The sequence below is a fragment of the Camelus bactrianus genome, chromosome 21 (genome assembly GCF_048773025.1).
Source record: "Camelus bactrianus isolate YW-2024 breed Bactrian camel chromosome 21, ASM4877302v1, whole genome shotgun sequence".
Classification (NCBI taxonomy): Eukaryota; Metazoa; Chordata; class Mammalia; order Artiodactyla; family Camelidae; genus Camelus; species Camelus bactrianus.
In genome coordinates, this window is record NC_133559.1 from 18,938,744 (window position 1) to 18,956,470 (window position 17,727).

The 17,727-nt window shown below is 41.0% G+C and overlaps 1 non-coding gene across 1 annotated transcript; it reads left to right on the top strand.

The window, feature by feature from the left end:
• Positions 1-8,443: 8,443 nt before the first annotated feature.
• Positions 8,444-8,606, top strand: LOC123616557 (U1 spliceosomal RNA). The gene has a single exon (XR_006724570.1). It is a non-coding gene; the product is annotated as a U1 spliceosomal RNA (small nuclear RNA).
• The last annotated feature ends 9,121 nt before the right edge of the window (positions 8,607-17,727 follow it).

Genomic DNA, 17,727 nt, shown 5'->3' on the forward strand with positions numbered 1-17,727 from the left:
TCCAGTAAGTAAAGACATGAAAGTAGGGCGGGGAGCCAAAGTCAAGGATGGAGACAGAAGCTTGGGATTCATCCTTAAAGAGGTGACACCTTGAGGCACAGAAGTATGTAAGTTCTTCGAGAAGAGAGAGTGTCATTATGACTCAAATAATTACTTCAGTAAATGGCTTTTGGAAGTAGTTGAGTCCAGAAAGAAAGATAGGACTTTGAAGAACATCTATAATTAAGGAGAGAGCTACTGAAAGCAATTTACAAGCAGCTGTTGGAGAAATAGGAGAGAGGTCAGCTTGTTTGTTATCCCTGAGTTAAGAAAAGAGAATTTTTCAAAAAGAAGGGTATATTTAATATACTCAAATGCTGTAAAGAAGACTAGTTAATTGGGGATGGAGAGAAGGACACTGGGTTTGCGATTTTCTAGCGTACAGGGCACTAGAGCGTTGGTAGAAGAAGGTACCTTTGGGAAGTGATGGCAAGAATAAGTGCTTTAAAAAATGGAAGCGTTGGCTAAGGACCACTTGCTTGAGACTTTGATGTTAAAAGCGTATTAATAAGGATTCTTTTAGTTGCAGGTGGCAAAGGCAAAAACCTCTCAAACTAATTCAAAACATAAGAGGCTTTACTTAAAGAACCACAGGGTTGCCCACTGGAGCCAGAGCAGCTGTGGGAATCCCAGACCCTGGAATGAGGCTCATAGCCTTAGACCAGGCAAGGTCCATACATCCTGCCCTGGGTCTCACCATCACTCTTCTGACTGTGCCCCTCCCCTGGGAAAAGAGTCTACAGAACCAGCTGGATGTACCCGCTTGGAATCTGCACCCTTCATTGTAGATCATCCTTCAGGCACTCGAGACTTGGGATTTCCTGTTCAAATGATCTGGAACCCATTTTCAGGGTCTACATAGGCCTCTTTTCCTGAAGCCACTGTTTGTGGGGGTTGGAGTATGTAGATGGTCCTTGGATATGAGTGTTGCAGTTGCCACCTGTGTATGCACATCAACTTTTGGTGTGGAATGGGGCTGAGGTGAGAAGAGAAGTGGGTGGGCCATTGGCTTGGGGCTCAGGTCTGACCCTCCCCACACTGTCACATTCTGGAAAGGAACTAAAAAACAGTCTGAGAATTCTAAATGTGAACCTGGTGTTTTAGGTCATTATAGAGGGATCACTAATGTAGGAAGGCGGAATATAATTTGTTTATGAGTTTGTTAGCTTGATTTATAACATAAATGTGCGGATGCAAATATGTGGACCTTCATTTTTACTGTTGCCTGGGTATCACTCTAGCATCCCACTGGGTGAGTGACACATGCCTCCTTTAAGGCCTGGCTTGGTGGAGGGCGGGGCTTCAAGATGGCAGAATAGAAGGACATGGATCTCATCCTCTCCCACAAATAAAATCAAAATACATCTACACGTGGAACAATTCTCACAGAATACCTACTGAACTCTGGCAGAAGATCTTACACAAGTGGAGCCACAAGAAAAATCTCCACATAAACATGTAGGAGGGAAAAAAAGGAGACAGGACCTGCTCCCAGGGAAGGAGCAGTGAAATACGAAAAGCGCCCTTAGCCCAGAAAGCCCCTTCACCAGCAGGAGGGTCAGCTGAGACAGAAGGGGAGGCTCAGAGGAGAGCGCAGCCGCCACCCTGCAGCAGACAGCACAGAGAGAAGCCCGCACAGAGGGTCTGTGTGGCCCCCAGCCCGAGACACTAGCCTGCAGGTGCATGCTGGGACTCAGTGCCGAAGCTGGGGCTTTCAAGCACAGACCTGGGGAGAGAACTGGGGTTGGCTGTGTGGAGACAGCCAGAGTGTTGTACATGCTGGGGCTGGCAGTGTGTGCAAAGGAGCCTGGGTCTGCCATAGAAGGCGCCATTGTTGGTGCACATGAAGGGAGGGACAGGACACTGTCATAGCAACCTCCTTCTCCGTGAGTTCACAACGTGTGACCCTGCCAAAAAAGTCCCTTTGTTAATGTGCTGTCATGAAGGGAGGAATGGGACTCTACCATAGGAGTCTTCTTTACAGCTTGCTCTGGGAAGGCGCAATCACTGGCAGGTTGCCCCCAAGCAGAGGCAGGGCTGAAATTTGAGCCCATTTGCCCATAACCCCAGGAGCTGGCATTAAGAGCAGTGTGCACACGTGGAGGTGGGGCTGGGGTCTGGGCTGACCTCACAGCCCTCAGTGGATACAGGTGTGTGAGTCTGCATAACTACTGTGGGCCCCAGTGCCTGACTTCAGTGGAGCTTCCCTGGTGGCTTTGTGAGCACAGCACCCAAGGGACACCAGGGCAGGCTGCCTGCATTTCCATGGCTGAGGTGGGGCTGAGGACAGTGCCAACAACAGTGTACTTTGTGAGCTCACACCATGGGTTACGGTACGATATCACAGAGGGCACTTCCCAGTGGACATCTCCTGCGGAGGAATTCTCAGCTCCTCTCCCAGCAGAAGTGCTCCCGTCCTGCCTACCTCACACAGCAGCTCAGAAACAGATCTAGAAGTTTCTACTCCAACAGCTGAAGAACAGACCTGGCCCCCAACAGGGCTGTGACAACCACAGAGCAAAGAGGAGGCCTGCTTAATATCCAGTGCAAGCTGTGGTCACCACAATACCAACTGCACCCCCTATCAAGGGGATAATAGCCAGCACACACGGAGGAAAGATGTGACAGCCATACATACTAAAAACAGCGCTTGCAACAAAAATATTAGATGCACACAGTCTACACAAGGATGTTCCCAATAAAAAAAGGACCACAGTAGACAACTGTTACTCCTAAATACATAGAGTCAGAGAAATATAAGTAGAATGAAGAAGCAGAAGAACAACTCTCAATTAAAAGAACAAGAGACATCCCCTGAAAGGACAAACCATGAAATGGATCTCTCCGGTCTACCAGAACTTGAGTTCCAAAAGGAGATGATAAAGTACCAAAGAAATTAAGGAATTGATAGAAATACAGATTACTGTAAAAATAAATTAGAAACTATAAAGAGGAGCCAATTAAAATCAGAAAACTAAATTTCTGAGATGAAAGCTGAGCTAAAGGCAATAAATAGCAGACTAAATAATACAGAAGAACGAATAAGTGATCTAGAGGACAGAATAATGGAAATCATCCAACCAGAACAGCAGACAGAAACACAAATGAAAACAAAACAAAACAAAAAAAAGAAAGTAATATAAGAGAACTACGGGATAATATAAAGCATGCCAATCCATACATAAGAGGGGACATAAGAGGGGTCCCAGAAGGAGAAGAAAGAGAAACGGGGATCCAAAATGTATTTGAAGAAATTAGGGCTGAAAACTTCCCAAACCTAAAGACGGAAACACATATCCAAGTACAGGAAGCACAGAGGATTCCAAACAAGATGAACCCAAACAGACCTTATAATTAAAATGGCCAACGTTAAAGATAAAGAGAGGATTCTAAAGGCAGTGAGATAAAAACAAAGAGTTGGTTACAAGGGAACCCCCATAAGGCTAACAGCTGATTTCTCTACAGAAACATTACAGGCCAGAAAGGAAGGGCAAGATATATTCAAAGTCCTGAAAGACCTGGCTTGGCTGCCTTTTGAGTTAATTTCTGGAGATTCCATTAACTAGAAATCAATGCCAGAAATCTTGTTGAGTCATAAATCTTGAATCTGATCCCATCCCAGACCTCTTGTTTACTCTCTTAAAAACAGGACTTGGAGCTCTGTGCATCCGCAGGACTTCAGTTTAAAGGCTTCTTTCAAACCTTCTTCCTTGGGACAGGATGACAGGAGAGTTTTAAACAGAGATATTCTGCCCCCTATCAGCCAGCCTCCCAATTTATTGTTTTACAGGGGATGATGTGGCTCGATAACTTCTATCAGACCTGTGGGGAGAGAGGACAGCAGAGAGGTTTGAGAAGGGAGATTTCTAGTTATTTATTTAGCTCTTCTTAAGCCCCAGTACTTTCCACTGTGTTTCAAATTTCCTGACTTTGCTTGAAAAGGGGGAAATTCTGTTACATCTCACACCGTTGGCTACTGTCTGACCCTCAGGAGTCTTGGAGATCTGGCACTGGGTTGAGATCCTCCCCTGCCCCACCCCAGTTCCACAAAATACCTCAGGTCATGTAGTTCTAGATTTGAAGTCCTATAATAAATAACACTCCTCTTTTCATTGATTAATTTCTGTATTGTCAGGTACATTTTGGTTGCAAGTGGCAGAAACCCAACCAAAATTAGGTTGAGATGGTTTAATTAGGGTGTTTATTAGATGGATGGGAGGTAGGTGGTTTAATTAGGATGTTTATTAGATGGATGGGAGGTAGGTCACCGGAAGAAAGGAGGAGCTATAAGAGACAGGGTAGCTCTGAGAACCTCAGCTGCTGGACCTGAGACTTGACATCACCAGAATGCTCTGTCTCTCGTCTCTGCAGGAAAATTTTCTCCACGGAGTAGGGAAAGTGGCTGCTGGCAGAGGCAGACGTACATCCTTTCAGCTTTATAAGAAGTATCTGAGAAACCAGCTCCTTTTATAAACATCCTGGGAGAGTACTATGATGTCCCGACTTGGTTTGTACACACTCATAAGCCAATCACAGTATCTTGGAATGAAAGGTGTAGGGATGTACTGAGCATCCAGACCAAGGTTGTCTGCCTTTATCAGGCACCATTTGAGCATCAGTGCAACTCTTCTGGTCCACACCTCTAGCTCTAGTCACTACTGAAGCACTCAGTCCCCAGAGTATTTCCAGAGTCTTGTAGCCAGAGCATCAACTGAACCAATGTATAAATGCTCTCTGCTTTCATTTACAGGCATACAATTATTGGGCATCAGTCCCCACAGCAGTGGCAGCTACCTTGATAATGCAACCATGTGTTGTTTTCCTCTTTTTACCTTTTTATTCACTTGGCCCCTCATTCTTGCTCCTGGAATCATTTTTCCAAATAAACTAACTGCGTGTCAGCCATTACCTCTATCTGTGCTTTTTTTTCCTTTCAAGGGGATGATAGGGAGGGCCCTGACTAACCTAAAGCTCTATTTGCTTTTGCCAGGGACATCATCCCCAAAACTATGTGGATTGAGTACTGAAGACCTGTTCTTACTGGAAGACAGAGAAGGAAATGAAACATAGGCAGATTAAAAAAACACATTATCCAGAGCAAGGAAGAAGAGAGAAAACACTTTTGGCTGTAAATTGTTTTCCATCTCAATTGGTATTAACTATTAGTTCTCACTAATGTTGGCAAATGTTCGCTGCAAGCTCTTCAATGAAAACCGTACCAATTCCTTTCTTCTTTCCTGTGGAAGAGACCACTAGCATCTCAACAAAGTCCATTTACTCTCCTTTCTGGGCACTTGAGTAGACTTCATTTCCCAGCATCTCTTACAGCGAGGTGTGGTCTTGTGACTAATTTCTAGTCAATGGAATGTGAGCAGAATTTGACAATCTCCATCCTGACTCATATCTCCCATTTGTGCTTTCCCTTGCTCTTTCTTCCCTCGGGCTGAATGATATGACAGCCTCTGATCAACTTTAGGAGCCACATTTTAAGGATAGTAAAGCAACAGTCAACCTGGGGCCCAGAAAAGTGACTTCAGGAAGCAAAGCTGCAACTCTCACTCACCTGGAACCATTCTGGTATGTTATATGGTGGGAAACAAAGTTCTATTCTGTTAATCCATTACATGACAAGGTTTATTTGTTAATTGCAAGGCAACCCAACCTAATATACCTCCTTCTCCATTTTTGCTCCCTTTCCTTCTCTCCTTCCTTCAATACCACATGCATTTCAAGATCCTTGTAACTCATGGACTTACTGCTTTGCAACACCAAACATTCTTACTCTCCCATATTGGACATTTGAATATTATAAAGTCTTGTGCCCTCTTGTGCCCTTTGGATAATACCTAATTAACTAAATGTTGTTGTAAATGAATACACTAAGTAACACTTTCGGTAGATTAGTTCCTGACACTCTGCAGTTCCTGGAAAATATCTCAAAATGTTATTCTAGTTATAAAAAGGCAGCATTCCGAAAGTAAGATAGCTAGGTCATCTACAAATTGAAGACATCTGAAAACTATTCCTTAGAGTCACATATTTATTTACTTAGTGTCACTCAGTTAAGCAGAGGTAAAATAAGGCGAGCAACCCGGGACAGCCAGAGAAACTCACACATGTGCACAGGAAGACGGGAACAGAAATGTTCCTTATAGCATGGTTTGCAATAATAAAATGTTGGAAACAAATAAAATGTCCATCAAAGGGAGAGTAAACAAACTGTGCTATATTCATACAATGGAATACTATTCAGAGATTAAAAAATGAATAAATAAAACATGGGTACATATATCTAGTTAGACACCTCTCAGAAACATAATTTTGAGGGGGAAAAATAAACAAGTTGCAGAAGGATAAACAAGTTGATGCTATTTATATGAACTTTAAAAATGCACACTAAAATCATATATTGTTTATAAACACATATGCATGTGGTAAAAAGATAAAATGAAAAACAATTTCAGAATACTAATTTCTAAAAAAAGCAATTTCTGAGTAAGGTGGTATGGGACAGAATTGGGAAGGGTGTGATAGGTGCTTCAAATACATCTTAAATATTTCATTTCTCAAAAAATATGAGATGCAAATATGACAAATATTGAAGTTTGACAAAAGCTGGATGGCAAGCACAGCATGTGCAAGATACTGATCTCTGTACTTTTCTGTGCTTCTTATATTTCACAGTTTGTTAAATGTGGGGAAAAAAGAATGCACATGTATATCTTACAACCTCAGCAGGGAGATATGCAAGATTGTGGTGAGTGTGTTTGTGTAATCCTAGCCTTTGCTCTAGCCAAGGTGAAAGGAAAGATGTTATAATACATTTTTAAGAAGACAAAAAAAAAAAAAATCCTGTGTGTAACTTAACTCATCCAGTCAAGCTTCTAGGCATGGAAGAGGCAGTATCTCTGAAAGATTTCTACCAAAAACATCTCCCTTGGTTTACTACTGTACCTAAATTCCTGCCTTCACAGTTTGGGTTTCCAGGAGTCTTCCATTATCTGGGCTGTGTGCAGTAACCCATACCTTGAAGCTATTATCAGCCATTATCACTCCTGCATGGTCTTGAAGGCAGAGGACATAGCTCTGATGCATGTGATGGGGGCAGAGGAGAAGCATGTGTGTGGGGTAGGGGAGTCCTGCTGCAGAATAGCAAACATTGACGGGAACTCTACAGAGAGGAATTTTAGTGGATAACATGATGTAATGGGAAAAGCATGGACCTTGTTTCCAGTCCCTGCTTTGGAAAGTTGCTTATCCCCAATGAGCCTTTTTTTCTTCTTTTGTAAAGTGATGCCTACGCCATAGGTTGGTGGAGGGATTAAAGGAGACAACAAACCGAAAGGATTAACATAACTACCTGAATCATGTTGTAGATTTCCTGTTCCTTCCATACTTCCAAGGGGTAACTCACATACAGTGGAGGGAGTCTTGGGCGGTAGGTTAGGAGGCCCAGGCTCTCTGTGTGGCATCATAGCAGAAGGAACTCAAAGATAAGGGAAGTGTGGCAGCGAGAGGAGGAGGGAAATGCGGAAGGAAAAGAGGCAGTGTACAGAACGTGTGTGACAGCCCGGGTCTTCCCGGAAGTGTACACAAGATGTTTCTCCTGCTGCCTAGCTACTCTTAAAATTGAAGCCCCCCCCCCCTCCTTGGATACAAAAGTGAAACTCAAAGTTAGAAGCCCCTTTCCCCCACCCCTTTGGAAATTCTACAGAACGGTGAGTGAGGAGCGTTCCAATGAATTTCTTTTTCCTCTTCGTTAACACAAAATAGACCAGCCCCAAAGCGGTAGCACACAGAGATAATTTTTGAGTAAAGACAAAGTCCCCAAAGTGTTTTGCTTCTGCTTCTGCTTCTTGTGTGTGCAGTGCCCCTTCTTGTTCCGGATGGCGTGCTTTGCGCCAGTTAGCTATGGAGAACTTTCCTCAGCCTGGACATCACGCCCTATTTCTCCTGACCCCCAACCTTTCCCTTGTTGTCTCCTGGTGCGTTCTCAGTGAGTTTTCTTAAAGTTAACTGTTTCCATGCCAGTGAGGAAAGCAGCAGCCCCCACGGAGGCCTGTGAATGATTATGAAATTGTCCTTTTCCAAGCCTCAAAACATTGAAGTCTGGGCTAGCTCTCACATGCCCCTGCTGTCTCTGTCACTAGGTACCTAACTCAGCCTCTGCCTCCCAGGGAAAGAATGCACCTCCTTCCCCATTTCACCCCAACACCAAATAAATTGCCAACGATCAAGTGGGATTAAAACTATACTGCAGGGGGAGGGTATAGCTCAAGTGGTGGAGCATGTGCTTAGCATGCACAAGGTCCTGGGTTCAATCCCCAGTACCTCCATTAAAATAAGTAAATAAATAAGTGAACCTAATTACTGTCCCCCCTCAAAAAAAAAAAACTACACTGCAGTACTTAACTGGCAGGGAGGATACCATGAACACAAAGGTGGTTCTCCCAGGGTGAGGCTTATCCATTGCACTCTGGATGTGCTGACCCTATGATTTCCCCAAATGTGGGAAACTCAGCTGCATAACTTGTGGTAGTTGAGGAATGTGTTCATGCTCTCCCCTGAAAAAAAAATATACTGCAAATATGCTGTGGAGCAACTGGAAATCTTACACATTGCTGGTGGAAGCGAAAAATGATATGATCTCTTCTTTAGAGAACAGTTTGTTTCTTATCAAGCTGGAAATATAGTTGACATAAGACCAAGAAATTCCACTCCTACATATTTATCCAAGAGAAAAAAAAAATTGTATTTATAAAGACCTATACACAAATGTTTATAACCATTTTATTCATAATAACCCCAAGTGGAAATAATTTAAGTGCTCACAGTAGGTGAATAAATAAACATACGTGTGGTCTACTCATACAATTAACACTACTCCATAATGAGAAGAAACAAACTATTGATTCATGGATGAATCTCAAAAACATTATGTTGAGTGCAAGAAGTTAGAGACAAAGAGTATATATGTTTGATTCCATTACATGGAATTCTAGAAAAGACAACATCTAATCTATAGGAACAGAAGTTCAGCGGGTTGCCTATGGCTGGGGTTGGGAGGGCTGATTGCCAAGGTTACAAGAGATCTTCCTGAGGGATGGAACAGTTCTCTACCTTGACCGGGGTAATGGCTACATGACTGCACAAATTTGTTAAAACTCATCAAACCATACTTATAAAATATGTATATTTTCTTGTATGTAAATTATCCCTCAATAAAGATTAAAACATTGTATGACTATACAACAAGAAGAAGTTGGAGATACCAATAAAGCATGTAGTTAGTAGAAACAGAAGCTCCTTGAATGACCTGTGGTGAAAGGCTTAGGTTGTAGGAAGTAGGATCTAGGAACAGCTGTTAATCAGTGGCTTGAGCTGCAAAACAATGAATAAATTTTGGTATGTATTGGTTAATTCAATGAATTGGGCACCTGTACCAAAAAAAAAAAAAACAAAACTCCACTATGACCTCAGAGAAAATTATATATTCAGAGTTGCCCTGAAGGCCTAAAGGACTAGGCTCTGCAAACAGGTAATAATAACCATTATTAAAATCTTAATTATTACTTTTTATTGTATTTGTACTTCTCTTGGTGAGTAATATACCTGTATGATCACAATGAAGTTTCCTGAAATTTAAACACAATCTATTATTGGAAGATACTAATGTTGATAACTAAATACAGGCTGAACATGATTTTCCAATATGAGATAATGTGCTTAACATTTCACATGAATGTAAATCATTTTGTCAAGTAAGGCCTCATTTTATATCACAGAAGGGCAATTATAAGGAAATCCTGGGGTGTTGCTTTAAAAAATCAAAACTCAAAAAGACAGACCCCAAACTATGGTATATGAAAGCTGGATGGCAATTTAGGTAAAGCCACAGACTGACCCCTCATGCTAACATTTTCTCTGCCAAGACACAGTCAGGTTGGTTCCAGGAGCCAGCCTAAGAGAAGAATTATATATTGCACTCTCCCCAGATGGAGACCCACCAATCTGAGTGATGGAAAAGTGCGTTCTACACTTCATCATGATTTTGAACCAGGTATCTATATGAGGATACTTTTTAAATACATTTTTTACACTATTCTGATGCATTTTCAATGCTTGAGTGGCATGGCACCAATATGAGCAAGATGCCAGCTTTTGGTTAGCTAGCTGTTCCCTGGGCACACTGTGGAGAATGCCAGCTCTCAAGTCTGTTTGAGTTTCCAAACCTTTTGTGGCAAAATTAAACTCAAAAAAGAAAAAAAAAAAAAACCCTCACATATTCTGCTTGCTAGGCAGTCCTATCACACAGATTTCAGAATAAAGTCATTAGTATTGAGGAATTCTCCTAATTATGCTTGGAAACCTGACACGCAGTTTTGATAGTCACTTCATGTTGTGCTGCCCAGCTTGAACTCTAAAAATTGTTCAGCTGCTAAACCAAGTACATCCCAGGTTTGCCAAGGAAAATAATCTGTTTTCCTATTTCCTGTGCTCCAACAGGGTACAAAACATAGAATAAGCCAAAATTCCTCCACAGTGGGCTTGCAGTCTTAAGGAGACCATTATTTTCAATGCAGAAAGTCAAATATTTTTTCCAGAACCAATTTTCTTGCTGACCACACTGAACATTGAGAAATCAGTGAGCGCCTTTTTGAGAAAAATTGAATTGAAGAAGGAATTTGGCTTTAGACAACAGGAAGTGGGTTTCTATTGCTGTACGAGGTCAAGAGAGAAGGACTTCTCAACCACGTTGTCAAAGGTGGGCGAAAATCTCTAGAGGCAGTGACTACTCCTTTTGATGCTTATCTAAACCAAAGCAAGGTTTATCCATCACTCCTCATTTAATGACGAAGCCAGGATAATACTGATGGGTTATTCTCTCTTTTCAAGGGAGGGATCAAGTTGGGAAAGACCAATTCAACACTTTTAAGAAGTCTTTAGCAAAGACATATTTCATCCATTAGGGTAATGTTTTCCTCAGGCTTGTCCAGGAATAAATCCCAATCTTCTCCCCTTAACATCCCAAAGACACAGCTGATTTGTTTTTAGTTGGGGCAATGAAATGTTTAAATGGGAAACACATGTCCATTTGGTCTGGAGAGGACATGCTAGGAAGCTTCTTGTTTACGAGGCCCCCACTCAGCAATAATCTGACAGCCACAGAAAGACTAAACAAGTAACTAGCAATTAACTCCTAAATAATAGTTCTTCCTGGGAAGACAGTGGATTTTAAATCCATGTAGAACACTCAGTATGTAATGTAAGGTTTAAAAGGCTCTTTATTTCAAAAAGGAGGAAGTGCTGTTAAAAACCTTACTTAGTTGTTGCACTTCTTCTTGGAACACAGAAAATTTGGCCTAACTCTTCCACCCAAGTGCTCATGATCCCGGATCGCTGCCTGTCCGAGGTAATGTTTCCACGTGGCTATTTCCTCCCTGCGTTTCTTTCACCTTTACATTCTTTTCTAAATTCTGAATCCCAAGCAAACTCTGGAAATAAGAAGAAAAAATATTGTCTCCTGAGAGAATTAAACTTGATGAGCAACACAGAGAAGTTGCTGAGTTAAAGGAACCTCAGGAGACATATGGAGTGGAAGTTTAAGGTCAGCAGCTTTGGTACCAGGACAGGGGCACACAGGCGGGATCACAGTCTAACAGTTTTCCCTGAAGCTGTTACCACGGCATAAGTGTGTGCTCATAGCCCTGTGTGCTGTTAAAAGTGAGTCTTTCTTGTAAATAAAATATGGCAAGTTTAATCATGTGGAATATTCTATACAACTTCTATGAGTAGTGTTTCTAGAAATAACAGGTTTTAGAAACAAAGTATGTCCTTAAATTGACATGTGATTTTGTATACTGAGGTTAACCTTGTTAGAAGATCTAAATTACATTATTTTTATTATTACACTATTATTATTATTACATTATTTCCTACATTCTTTAAATCCCATCCAATAATGTTTTCTAGTGTTTGAATATTTGCTATAACCTATAGTTCTTTTTAGTACTATTAAACTTAATATCTACTATTTGTTAATAATGAACATTAATAAAATAATAATTAATAATAAATATATTTACAAACAAACATGTTTTAGGTATCCATAGTAAGAAGTAAAGAGTGTAAAGAATGTTGAAAGTCTTTTAAGAATAACTTATGACTTTGGAAATTCCCAAGAATTCCCAGGAATTCTAATTTCTTGTACCCCAATCCTAAGATTAATACTTGTTGGGAATTTAAAGCAGTAGTCCTTGGTGAACTTAGGAGGGAACATCATTCGTAAATGGAAGACTGGGTTCCCAGTGTTCAGTGCCTTAGCAAAGCTCAGTGAACATGTTTTGAACTTGGAAATTGGCAAGAGCTAGATATGAACCTTCCTTCAGAGACGTGCCCTCCAGACAGCCTTGGGTGAGCCACTGGCAATATGGAAAAGCTAGCATTTTACCGGATTGTTGATGAGCTCCAGTGAGATTAGGAATTTCACTTTGTACCCTTTTATACACTTTAGATAAGTAAGAGGAATAAATTCAGGCAATTACCTCAAATAATATTGCCAATTATTTTGTGTGCTCATGTATAATATTGGGAAGAGCCAAAACTGAGGTGGAATGCTGACTGGGAAATTAGTAGACTTTTGTGGCTAGTTCCAAGTATTCTATCCCTAGTAAAGAGTCTTCTCCATCTGCAGAATAGGATCAGGAATGGGTATGGTAAATGGCTGATGGACTTTGAGATTCTGGAGATTTCTACTGACTAACTTCAGCAAGGCTCCAGATCCAGGGGCCTTTCTTTTTCAAAATTGGAAAATCTTTTACTAGCCTAATGGGAAGATACAAAGATGGGATCAGCCAGAACAAAAAATCAAAGATCAAATGTGGCCCAAGAATGCTATCCAAATATTTAAAGTCATTAAGACACCTTAACCATCCGGTTTTTCCACTGTTTCCAACCTCGACCATTTAAGTACTATATTATACTTTCTATAACATCTGCATACCATCTGTACTCTTATTTCTTTAATATTTTTTCTTTAATTTGGTCCACTTTTAACTTAGCCTTGTCCCAAACAATAATAAACATGAAATTATTGATTGATGTGCAAATTATATTTCCCTAAAACACATTTGCATAACTATTACATATACTATAACACATTGGTACGTAACTATTACAGTAAAAAATGTCCATCTGTATACTATTTAAGATCATCTTGTCTACCACTGGACCACACTTTGGGAAAGACTTCTAAAGACCATTTTCATTGAGTTTACTAACAAAGCCTAAGGAAAGGCATCTTGTCTTAAATGAGTAAACAGCAGGCCTGTGAAATCACACAGGACCCCATGCTCAGAAGGGTCCCAAGCTTCATTTAATGATCAATTGTCACCTTCCTAAAATTCTTAACAATTTTTAAACAAGAAGCCCCACATTTTCATTTTGCACCAGGTGCTGCAGATTATCTAGTTAGTTCCAAAAGGATACAGGACTACAAAAGGATTGGCATCAGGACATAGCTCAGCTGTGACATAGCTCCCCGAAATTCGTTTTCTGTCAACAACTTTTTGCAATGAATCATTAAGTAGTTATTAGAAAAATCACCACTCTAAAATTCTGCAAGACATCCAAGGAAGATAAAAAAGAAATGTAAGATATGTATTACTTTATATTAGAGGTTATAGTCTGGTTGGGGAGTTAAGGTGATCTTCATTATTCAATTAGATATTCCATAATAAAGGGCTAAATTATATACTGTGGATAATAATTATAATAGTAGCTTATCAAAGAAAGGAATCTCAAGGCAGGAGCAGTTGGAGAAGATGTTAAAGGGAAAGATTTGAGCCATTTAACATGTCACATATCTATTTTTAGAAATGTCTATGCTAAACTGTCACGTAGAACCCTCCACAGTCTAGTCCTAACCTTTCTCTCCAGCTTCTTCTCTAACCAATTTCCCCCCAATACAGATCTGTCCCAGAAACTCATAAAACCCAGGTCAAGAGCATCAGTGGAGGCTCAAATACCATGTGTTTAAAAGTTTTAAAGCAAGGTAATAAGCTGTTCAATAATACTATCCTACCTTGATTATCCTATCTTTATAATGATCTGGAAGGCCAGGTTCTAATTTAGATTTCCTGGACTCCTGGGAGTTCCACTCGTGAGCATGGTGGAGTGGGAACAGCCGGCTCCCAGCCTCAGGCTCACAGCCCACCCCCCTTCTGTTACTGTATCCAGCCCCAGCCAACAGTGTGAGGAGTCTGATGCATGCTGTGTGGACCAGCTCACATATCCAAGCACATCCACACATACATAAATTCCTGTCTTTTGTTCTCACCTCAGTGTAAGTAAGCTCATATCAGCAGTGTGATCTGCCTTTGGGAAGGTGAATTTGAGGAAAAGGTCTGTGCAGGTCCTCAAGCAGGTTTGGGGCCATCTGGGATCCCTGGAAACCAGATTGGGGTCTGCAAAGGGCAAGGGTGGAAAGGAGGGTAATGGGAGCTCGGTACGGGCTCTGGGTGGGTGTATCTTCTCTCTCATGAACTTCTCGTTTCATGGAAGGTGTGTATCTGGAGAAGGGCTGAAGCCTGGTCCTGTAATACACAGGACCTCAGGAAGGCATAGCCAATACACCCTGTGTTCTTACCCTCTTCCTAATTTCCCCTTTTCCCTAAAAATTGTTTTTAAGTATCATATATATACACACACACACACACACACACGCACGCACACACACACACACACACACATACATCACTCCACCTGTCTTTTTCACATGGAACACCCATACCTACTCTGTTGTGTATCATAAGACCTTGTTCAAATGCTACGTTATCTATGAAGCTTGGTAAACTCTCTTAGGCCCAGATAGTTCATTTCTGCTTCGTGTTCCCTTAAAGTTTTATTTATGCCTCTTTGATGATCTCTACTATCTTGCATTGTAATCACTATTTTCCTCCAGTAGACTGTGAGTACTCTGTGCATGCCTGGCCTCTTGTACCTCTCTCTCACAAACGTGTTTCCCAGGAGAATTAATGAATGAAATATACTCTTGTGGCCCCAAATGTGCCATGCTATGTAAAAGTTTGTTTATCTTGGAGCATCACCAGTCTCTTAAGAGTAGACTTAAGCATCTACATGGCACCATTCTGGTGAAAACTGGAAACACTCAGTCATCCAGATGTTGGGTGTCATGTGGATAAATCCCCAGATGATTGACTGAAATTTTCAGTTTTCATCGGAATGATTGGCATTGTGTATATAGGGTCTAGTGTTATCAGCCGTTACACCCCCACCACGGTGGGTTCAAAAAGTTACTATTACAGACACAAATGCTCAGCAAGCTATTAATGGGATGCAGCATTCTTCGTTGTATGCTACTCACGTGAAAGCTGACAAGTTCAGTGCCAAAGGTGATTTCAGTTCATCAGTCTAACTGTCATTAGCAACTAGCAGTTATTGGGTATTCACATGTGCAAAGCACATTTTCAAATGCTTTCATGACAAACATTAGCTGATGAGAGATGGATTCTTTGTTAAGCCATGGAATCGACTTTCTTGTCGCCTACCAAACAATTTTCTAAGAATTATGCTTAAATGATTCAAAGTATGTACTACATTTTCACTATTAAAAGCTCACACAGTTCATGGAAGTCCTCTGTCTCCCCAGTTCCCTGCCCCTTGTCCTTGTCCTTTATCCCAAACTCCATTAACTGGACATGCATTTGCTTGGTACATCCTGCCACTTAGCTTGGGAAGCTGAGTTGCAGCGGAAACACAATGTACTGAGTTGCCTCTGTATTTGAGGAAACTCACTGAACCTCTCAGGAGTTCTGTTTCTTGATTTCTTGTTAACAATATCTGCCTTACAGAGTTGCTGTGACAATGAATAAGGTAATGTATGAGAAAGCACTCTGAAAATTCCTAAATAATACAAAACTAGTCAGGGTTATGACTATTTGCCTTAAGTGTACCTTTCCAATTGATTTGAGGTTTTATCTCTCCTCAAAACAAGCTTAGATGGTATCTGAGCAATGGTCCTTTAGGGTGTCCAGATATGACGGCAAAAAAAAAAAAAGTCAATTAAAGTGTAATAATTAGTAATGATGGTGTTTGTGATGGGTAACAAGAATAATAATCCTTCAAGTACAGATGGGAAATTAAAAACCTGGAATTTCCCACAGGTTTTCAAGGAGATGCCAGGACTTCTAATGCAAATTCCAAAGCTCAGTGTGCTCATTCTACTGCACTGACCTCCCCCAGCAATATTTCTTCCTTAGGGAGTTATAAAGTGAGACCTAATTTTTCATGTGCTTTTATGTGGCTCTCATGATGGAAGAGCTGGAGAGAATCAAAGAACCAACTCTGGCCACTGTGTCTGAGTGGTGCGATCTGGGCACAGGCCGTGGGGTCTCTTGATATGGGGGCCTGTGGGCCAGGCACTGCTGTTCCATGTGGCACTGTGATAAAAAGTGGCAGCCAATAAGAATAGAATTGTCCCTCTTCCTTGAAGCAGTGACACAAGCAAATGTGCCCTGGCAGCTTTTTCTGAACAAACACATTTGGCCAGCCGTCGCCCGCAGCTTCAAGAGAAATTTGAGAACACAGACATTTAAAAAGCCCCACGTCTGGGGGAGAATATAAGCACTTATTACAGAACTGGCAGGTAAGATTCAGGAAAGATACTCTTTAGATTAGAACTAGTCAAAGGAAAGGCCAGACAGCTAAAGAAGCAGTTGTTTTAATTGCACAACAATACCACATGGTGGCTCCAGAAAGAACTGCACTGAGAAGGCAAAATAGAATCTAAAACCCGTTTTCCCCCCATGCAGCCTCTTTCTCCAAGGCATGGTGAGAATTTCAGAAAAACAGGTGCAGTTAAAAATAGGAAATTTGCTGAATATCAGAAATTGCTTCTTGAATATTTCAAAGAAGTATGTTAAACTAGTCTGTTCTATGGAATCCTCTCTGACAGCGCCCAGGTGCAGAGGAGCCTCACCGCACTGGTGTGTGAAAATTGCTGACTTTACTTGTCTTTCTCGCCCAGGAGGTGGTAAATCCCTCGAGGACAGGGCTGTGTCTCTCATCTCTGGAAGGCAGGCTAGCGTAGTGCAGAGAGCTTCTGTGAGACACTAGCCTGTTCCACATTAACTGTGTGACCTTCGGAAAATGACATACTTATTAGACTCAGTTTCCTAACTGGAAAAGTGAAGATCGAAATAACTGCTTCACAGAGTCATTACCAGGAAGGTTAGTTCATGGTGAGCCGTGCCCAGCATACAGCAGACACTTAATCGATATTTCGTGAATGGATATAAGATGCATCTGTAAAACATCTGCTATTGTATTTTTCATTTTGAAACCTGTGTCTTCAGTATTTTTTCAAAAACGCAATTTAAAAAGAAGTATTAAATTAAGACTTTCTCTTTGTATATGCTTCTTGTTTTTTTTCTTTTGACCTTCTTTCATATCACCTCTTCGGGAAGACACTCCTTATTTGGGCTTATATAATTTTTTCTGCTTGTCTCTTCAATCTCTCCTCTTACTACATATAACAATATCTTAATAGATTCATGACGTGAAAATATCCCCTTGACCTGCAACTCCATCAACTCAGTCTTTTATCTTTCTCCATTTTACTATCAAAATTCTCAAGTGCACTTTCTCCTTCTAATTCTTTACTGTGAA